Genomic DNA, 8,378 nt, shown 5'->3' on the forward strand with positions numbered 1-8,378 from the left:
TTTTCAGGAAACTTTTGAATGGAGCGCATCATTGGTGCGCTCCGAAGTGTGCTCCAAAGCTCTCTCCAGCTGCGTGCACCTGCCCCGGCCGCGCACCCGGCCCCGCCCAGCTTCGCTCACCTGTCCCGGGCGTCTGGTGCGGAACCTTAGAGTAAGAAACATCACCGTGCACCTTGGCCAACGTGCGCGACTCGACCGAGCGCGCACTGGCCGAGGTGCACACCGATTTCACCTGGGTGCGCGCGCAGCACCTCGGGCGCACCGGGGTGCGCGCACAACGCCCGGGTTGCACCGTGGCCTGTGTGCTCGGGGCGCCTCGGGTGCGCGCTCGGTGTCGCCCCCGCGCGCGCGGTAGTGCGGGCAGCGCACCCCGGCCCGGCCCGGCCCCGACGAGAACGCAAACGGGCAAAAGGTTTATTCAAATAGCATTGCGACGCCCGGCGAAAAACTAAAAAAGGGTGCAACACCGGGACTTCCCGGGAGGTCACCCATCCCAGTACTACTCCGGCCCAAGCGCGCTTAACTGCGGAGTTCTGATGGGATCCGGTGCACTAACGCTGGTATGATCGCACCCGTTATGAGCTTGTCGCAGTGTGTACTTAGCAAACCGCGACCCACGTGCGAATCCACCCCGGCCACCCACCCCCGTCGAGGTGCACACCCTCCCTCGCGAAGTGCGCCCCGTTCGCCAAGTGTGAGCCCTGCCCGGGTGCGCGCACCTTGCTAGGGCGTCGGGTGTGCACCCGGCCCGGCCTACGTGCGTGCACCTGGAGGGGGCGTCGTGTGCGTGCAGTGTCCCGTCTGCAACGCGGTGCCCACACACCACCTCGGGCGCAACGACCTGCGCTCACATGTGGGCCGAGTGCACCTTGGTGCATGTTCGGGGCGCCTCGGGTGCACGCTCGATCTTGCCCCGGTGCACCAAGGCGCTCGGTTTGCCCCGGGTGCGCACTTGGTGCAAGGTGGGCACCCAAAATAGGGATCAAGCACCAAAACACAAGTTTCGGGATGCAAAATGGGACCCAAGGACCACAAATGCGTTCCAAGACCCATGATGGGTCCACGAGAACAAAAATGTGTTCCGAGACTTAATAAACAAATATTGGGTTTTAGGAGAAGAAACATGCTCTGATGCCCAAAACGAGAATCGACCCCGAAAAGGCCACAGGCCAAAAGTGGGATGCGAGACAAAAAAAAATGGGACCCGAGGACCAAAATTGGGTTCCCAGGTCGAAGACAGGGCAACCGGACAAGAAACGACCTCTAAGGCTCGAAATGAGTCCCGACGACTAAAACTTGACAAGAAGCACCCATCAGGCACCCAACTCGACACCCATGGGATGCCGACCCACCCGGGCTTCCACCTAGCACACCTTGGCACCCACCCACCCTCGCACCCAACCTCGCACCCAACTTAGCACCTTTGAACCCACATTGGCACTCACCCTGACCCTGGCACCTTGGAACCCACATTGGCACTCACCTTGACCCTGGCACCCACCTTTGCACTCACCTTGGGACCCACCCTGGCTCCCACCTCGGCACCCACCCAGACACCCACCTTGGTTCCTTGGCACCCACCTTGGATCCTTGGCACCCACCCCGACACCCACCTTGGCACGCAACTTGGCTACTTGCCACCCACCTTGGCTCCTTGACGCCCACCCCGACAACCACCCCGTGACCTACCCTGGCTAGGGTTGGTGCACACCCACCCTGGTGCCCACCTTGGCACCCACCCTATGACCCACCTTGGCACGCACCTTAGTACCCACCCCGTTACCCACCCTAGGACCCACCCCGTGACCCACCTTGGCCAGGGTGGGTGCCTTGGTGCGCACAACTTGCCTGGGCTGCACACCAGGGCGGGCTCAAGATGGCACCCGCGTTCCGTTTTTTTCACTATCTTTCAAAACGGAAATTTTAAAATCTCATTTTTTTCTTTTTTTTGCCTTTTCTGGAAATTAGTGAAGGCAGCGCATCAAAGGTGCGCAATGCTGGTGCGAACCCGGGAGCGCTCCGATGTGTGCTCCAAGGTGCGGCGTGCACGAAGTCCGAGCCCGGTTTGCCCCGGGTGCGCACCTCGCGTGCACCTTCGCCGGGGTGAGCACCTTGGCTGGGTTGCGCGCCCTGGTGCGTACCAAGGAGCGCTCTGAAGTGTGCTCCAAGGTGCGGCGTGCACGAAGTCGGAGCCCGGTTTGCCCCGGGTGTGCACCTCGGGTGCGCACCTCGCGTGCACCTTCGCTGCGGTGGGCACCTTGGCTGGGTTGCGCGCCTTGGTGGGCACCATGCAGTGCACGAAGTCGGAGCCCGGTTTGCCCCGGGCGCGCACCTCCGCCAGGGTGGGCACCTTGGTGCGCACAACTTGCCTGGGCTGCGCATCAGGAAGGGCTCAAGATGGCACCCGCGTTCCGTTTTTTTCACTATCTTTCAGAACGGAAATTTTAAAATATCGTTTTTTTTTGCCTTTTCTGGAAATTAGTGAAGGCAGCGCATCAAAGGTGCGCAACGCTGGTGCGAACCTGGGAGCGCTCCGATGTGTGCTCCAAGGTGCGGCGTGCACGAAGTCGGAGCCCGGTTTGCCTCGGGTGCGCCCTGGTGGGCACCATGGTGCGCACCAAGGAGCGCTCCGAAGTGTGCTCCAAGGTGCGGCCTGCACGAAGTCGGAGCCCGGTTTGCCCCGGGTGTGCACCTCGGGTGGGCACCTTGGTGCGCATGCCTTGCCTGGGCTGCGCACCAGGGCGGGCTCAAGATGGCACCCGCGTTCCTTTTTTTTCACTATCTTTCAAAACGGAAATTTTAAAATCTCATTTTTTTTTGCCTTTTTCTGGAAATTAGTGAAGGCAGCGCATCAAAGGTGCGCACCTCGCTGCCCACCACGGTGCGCAACGCCGGTGGGCACCCGGGAGTGCTTCGAAGTGTGCTCCAAGGTGCTGCGTGCACGTTGTCGGAGCCCGGTTTGCCCCGGGTGCGCACCTCGCGTGCACCTTCGTCGGGGTGGGCACCTTGGCTTGGTTTGCCCCGGCTGCGCTCCGAAGCGGGGTTATTGGAGCGCCGCCTCTTTTTTTGTCGGAGCGTTTGGTGGGGTTTCTCGCATTGGCTCTTCCGAGGCCCGGTTGCCACCCTGGCGCGCACGAAGTCGGAAGTAGGGTTAATTGCCCGGGTGCGCACCTTTGCCAGGGTGGCACCTTACCTGGGCTGCGCACCAGGGCGGGCTCAAGATGGCACGCGCGTTCCGTTTTTTTCACTATCTTTCAAAACGGAAATTTTAAAATCTCCTTTTTTTTTTGCCTTTTCTGGAAATTAGTGAAGGCAGCGCATCAAAGGTGCGCACCTCGCTGCCCACCTTGGTGTGCTCTGAGGTGCGCACCCGGGAGCGCTACGAAGTGTGCTCCAAGGTGCGGCGTGCACGTTGTCGGAGCCCGGTTTGCCCCGGGTGCGCACCTCGCCTGCACCTTGGCCGGGGTGGGCACCTTGGCTGGGTTTGCCCAGGGTGCGCTCCGAAGCGGGGTTACTGGAGCGCCCCCTCTTTTTTTGTCAGAGAGTTTGGTGGGGTTTCTCGCATTGGCTCTTCCCAGGCCCGGTTGTTGGGTGCGCTCCCACCCTGGCGCGCGCGAAGTTGGAAGTTGGGTTAATTGCCCGGGCGCGCACCTTCGCCAGGGTGGGCACCTTGGTGCGCAAACCTTGGCTGGGCTGCGCACCAGGGCGGGCTCAAGATGGCACCAGCATTCCCTTTTTCTCACTATCTTTCAAAACGGAAATTTTAAAATCTCGTTTTTTTTTTGCCTTTTATGGAAATTAGTGAAGGCATCGCATCAAAGGTGCGCACCTCGCTGCCCACCTTGGTGTGCTCCGAGGTGCCCACCACGGTGCGCAACGCCGGTGCGAACCCGGGAGCGCCCCGATGTGTGCTCCAAGGTGCGGCGTGCACGAAGTCGGACCCCGGTTTGCCCCGGGTGCGCACCTCGCGTGCACCTTGGTGCGCACACCTTGGCTGGGTTGCGCGGCCTGGTGGGCACCATGGTGCGCACCAAGGAGCGCTCCGAAGTGTGCTCCAAGGTGCGGCGTGCACGAAGTCGGAGCCCGGTTTGCCCCGGGTGCGCACCTTCGCCGCGATGGGCACCATGGCGTGCACGAAGTCGGAGCCCGGTTTGCCCCGGGTGCGCACCTCGCGTGCACCTTCGCCGGGGTGGGCACCTCGGCTGGGTTGCGCGCCCTGGTGCGCACCAAGGAGCGCTCTGAAGTGTGCTCCAAGGTGCGGCGTGCACGAAGTCGGAGCCCGGTTTGCCCCGGGTGTGCACCTCGCGTGCACCTTCGCTGCGGTGGGCACCTTGGCTGGGTTGCGCGCCTTGGTGGGCACCATGCAGTGCACGAAGTCGGAGCCCGGTTTGCCCCGGGCGCGCACCTCCGCCAGGGTGGGCACCTTGGTGCGCACAACTTGCCTGGGCTGCGCACCAGGAAGGGCTCAAGATGGCACCCGCGTTCCGTTTTTTTCACTATCTTTCAGAACGGAAATTTTAAAATATCGTTTTTTTTTGCCTTTTCTGGAAATTAGTGAAGGCAGCGCATCAAAGGTGCGCAACGCTGGTGCGAACCTGGGAGCGCTCCGATGTGTGCTCCAAGGTGCGGCGTGCACGAAGTCGGACCCCGGTTTGCCCCGGGTGCGCACCTCGCGTGCACCTTGGTGCGCACACCTTGGCTGGGTTGCGCGCCCTGGTGGGCACCATGGTGCGCACCAAGGAGCGCTCCGAAGTGTGCTCCAAGGTGCGGCGTGCACGAAGTCGGAGCCCGGTTTGCCCCGGGTGCGCACCTCGCGTGCACCTTCGCCGCGGTGGGCACCATGGCGTGCACGAAGTCGGAGCCCGGTTTGCCCCGGGTGCGCACCTCGCGTGCACCTTCGCCGGGGTGGGCACCTTGGTGTGCAGACCTTGGCTGGGTTGCGCGCCCTGGTGGGCACCATGGTGCGCACCAAGGAGCGCTCCGAAGTGTGCTCCAAGGTGCGGCCTGCACGAAGTCGGAGCCCGGTTTGCCCCGGGTGTGCACCTCGGGTGGGCACCTTGGTGCGCATGCCTTGCCTGGGCTGCGCACCAGGGCGGGCTCAAGATGGCACCCGCGTTCCTTTTTTTTCACTATCTTTCAAAACGGAAATTTTAAAATCTCATTTTTTTTTGCCTTTTTCTGGAAATTAGTGAAGGCAGCGCATCAAAGGTGCGCACCTCGCTGCCCACCACGGTGCGCAACGCCGGTGGGCACCCGGGAGTGCTTCGAAGTGTGCTCCAAGGTGCTGCGTGCACGTTGTCGGAGCCCGGTTTGCCCCGGGTGCGCACCTCGCGTGCACCTTCGTCGGGGTGGGCACCTTGGCTGGGTTTGCCCCGGCTGCGCTCCGAAGCGGGGTTATTGGAGCGCCGCCTCTTTTTTTGTCGGAGCGTTTGGTGGGGTTTCTCGCATTGGCTCTTCCGAGGCCCGGTTGCCACCCTGGCGCGCACGAAGTCGGAAGTAGGGTTAATTGCCCGGGTGCGCACCTTTGCCAGGGTGGGCACCTTACCTGGGCTGCGCACCAGGGCGGGCTCAAGATGGCACGCGCGTTCCGTTTTTTTCACTATCTTTCAAAACGGAAATTTTAAAATCTCCTTTTTTTTTTGCCTTTTCTGGAAATTAGTGAAGGCAGCGCATCAAAGGTGCGCACCTCGCTGCCCACCTTGGTGTGCTCTGAGGTGCGCACCCGGGAGCGCTACGAAGTGTGCTCCAAGGTGCGGCGTGCACGTTGTCGGAGCCCGGTTTGCCCCGGGTGCGCACCTCGCCTGCACCTTGGCCGGGGTGGGCACCTTGGCTGGGTTTGCCCAGGGTGCGCTCCGAAGCGGGGTTACTGGAGCGCCCCCTCTTTTTTTGTCAGAGCGTTTGGTGGGGTTTCTCGCATTGGCTCTTCCCAGGCCCGGTTGTTGGGTGCGCTCCCACCCTGGCGCGCGCGAAGTTGGAAGTTGGGTTAATTGCCCGGGCGCGCACCTTCGCCAGGGTGGGCACCTTGGTGCGCACACCTTGGCTGGGCTGCGCACCAGGGCGGGCTCAAGATGGCACCAGCATTCCCTTTTTCTCACTATCTTTCAAAACGGAAATTTTAAAATCTCGTTTTTTTTTTGCCTTTTATGGAAATTAGTGAAGGCATCGCATCAAAGGTGCGCACCTCGCTGCCCACCTTGGTGTGCTCCGAGGTGCCCACCACGGTGCGCAACGCCGGTGCGAACCCGGGAGCGCCCCGATGTGTGCTCCAAGGTGCGGCGTGCACGAAGTCGGACCCCGGTTTGCCCCGGGTGCGCACCTCGCGTGCACCTTGGTGCGCACACCTTGGCTGGGTTGCGCGGCCTGGTGGGCACCATGGTGCGCACCAAGGAGCGCTCCGAAGTGTGCTCCAAGGTGCGGCGTGCACGAAGTCGGAGCCCGGTTTGCCCCGGGTACGCACCTCGCGTGCACCTTCGCCGGGGTGGGCACCTCGGCTGGGTTGCGCGCCCTGGTGCGCACCAAGGAGCGCTCCGAAGTGTGCTCCAAGGTGCGGCGTGCACGAAGTCGGAGCCCGGTTTGCCCCGGGTGCGCACCTTCGCCGCGGTGCGCACCATGGCGTGCACGAAGTCGGAGCCCGGTTTGCCCCGGGTGCGCACCTCGCGTGCACCTTCGGCGGGGTTGCGCGCCCTGGTGGGCACCATGGTGCGCACCAAGGAGCGCTCCGAAGTGTGCTCCAAGGTGCGGCGTGCACGAAGTCGGAGCCCGGTTTGCCCCGGGTGCGCACCTCGCGTGCACCTTCGGCGGGGTTGCGCGCCCTGGTGGGCACCATGGTGCGCACCAAGGAGCGCTCCGAAGTGTGCTCCAAGGTGCGGCGTGCACGAAGTCGGAGCCCGGTTTGCCCCGGGTGCGCACCTCGCGTGCACCTTCGCCGCGGTGGGCACCATGGCGTGCACGAAGTCGGAGCCCGGTTTGCCCCGGGTGCGCACCTCGCGTGCACCTTCGCCGGGGTGGGCACCTCGGCTGGGTTGCGCGCCCTGGTGCGCACCAAGGAGCGCTCCGAAGTGTGCTCCAAGGTGCGGCGTGCACGAAGTCGGAGCCCGGTTTGCCCCGGGTGCGCACCTCGCGTGCACCTTCGCCAGGGTGGGCACCTCGGTGCGCACACCTTCTCAATGTTTTCTTGCCTTTTCTGGAAATTGGTGAAGGCAGCGCATCAAAGGTGCGCACCTCGGTGTGCTCCGAGGTGCGAACCCGAGAGCGCTCCGAGGTGCCCACGAAGTCGAAAGTCGGGTTAATTGCATTGTTTTCCCCGGGTGCGCTCCGAGGTGCGCAACATCGGCGCGCACCAAGGAGGGCTCCGAAGTGTGCTCCAAGGTGCGCACGATGGCGTGCACCTCTGGTGCGCACGATTCGGAGCTCGGTTTGACCGGGGTGCGCACACCTTGGCTGGGTTGCGCACCTTTTGTGCGCTCCAAGGTGCGCACGAAGTCGGAGCTCGGTTTGCCCCGGGTGCGCACCTTCGCCAGGGTGCGCACCTTGATGCGCACGCCTTGGCTGGGCTGCGCACCTTGGTGGGCGCCATGGTGCGCACCTTTCGTGCGCTCCAAGGTGCGCACGAAGTCGGAGCTCGGTTTGCCCCGGGTGCGCACCTTGGTGGGCGCCATGGTGCACTCCGAGGTGCCCAAGATTGGTGCGCACCAAGGAGCGCTCCGAAGTGCGCTCCAAGGTGCGCGCGAAGTCGAAAGTTGGGTTAATTGTCCGGTTTGCCTCGGGTGCGCACCTTGCGTGCACCTTCGCCAGGGTGGGCGCCTTGGTGCGCACACCTTGGCTGGGCTGCGCACACCTTGGCACCCGCGTTTCCTTCATTTTAAATTTTTTTTTTTTACAATCTCTCAAGTGGGAAATTCTATAATCTCAACTTTTTTTGCCTTTTCAGGAAACTTTTGAATGGAGCGCATCATTGGTGCGCTCCGAAGTGTGCTCCAAAGCTCTCTCCAGCTGCGTGCACCTGCCCCGGCCGCGCACCCGGCCCCGCCCAGCTTCGCTCACCTGTCCCGGGCGTCTGGTGCGGAACCTTAGAGTAAGAAACATCACCGTGCACCTTGGCCAACGTGCGCGACTCGACCGAGCGCGCACTGGCCGAGGTGCACACCGATTTCACCTGGGTGCGCGCGCAGCACCTCGGGCGCACCGGGGTGCGCGCACAACGCCCGGGTTGCACCGTGGCCTGTGTGCTCGGGGCGCCTCGGGTGCGCGCTCGGTGTCGCCCCCGCGCGCGCGGTAGTGCGGGCAGCGCACCCCGGCCCGGCCCGGCCCCGACGAGAACGCAAACGGGCAAAAGGTTTATTCAAATAGCATTGCGACGCCCGGCGAAAAACTAAAAA

At 63.0% G+C, this 8,378-nt stretch overlaps 1 non-coding gene across 1 annotated transcript; it reads right to left on the reverse strand.

Annotated features, from left to right (window-relative positions):
* Nucleotides 1–455: 455 nt before the first annotated feature.
* LOC131871502 (5S ribosomal RNA) lies at nucleotides 456–574 on the reverse strand. Its single transcript, XR_009369719.1, has one exon. It is a non-coding gene; the product is annotated as a 5S ribosomal RNA (ribosomal RNA).
* Between the last annotated feature and the right edge of the window lie 7,804 nt (nucleotides 575–8,378).

The sequence above is a fragment of the Cryptomeria japonica genome, unplaced genomic scaffold (genome assembly GCF_030272615.1).
Source record: "Cryptomeria japonica unplaced genomic scaffold, Sugi_1.0 HiC_scaffold_414, whole genome shotgun sequence".
Lineage (NCBI taxonomy): Eukaryota > Viridiplantae > Streptophyta > Pinopsida > Cupressales > Cupressaceae > Cryptomeria > Cryptomeria japonica.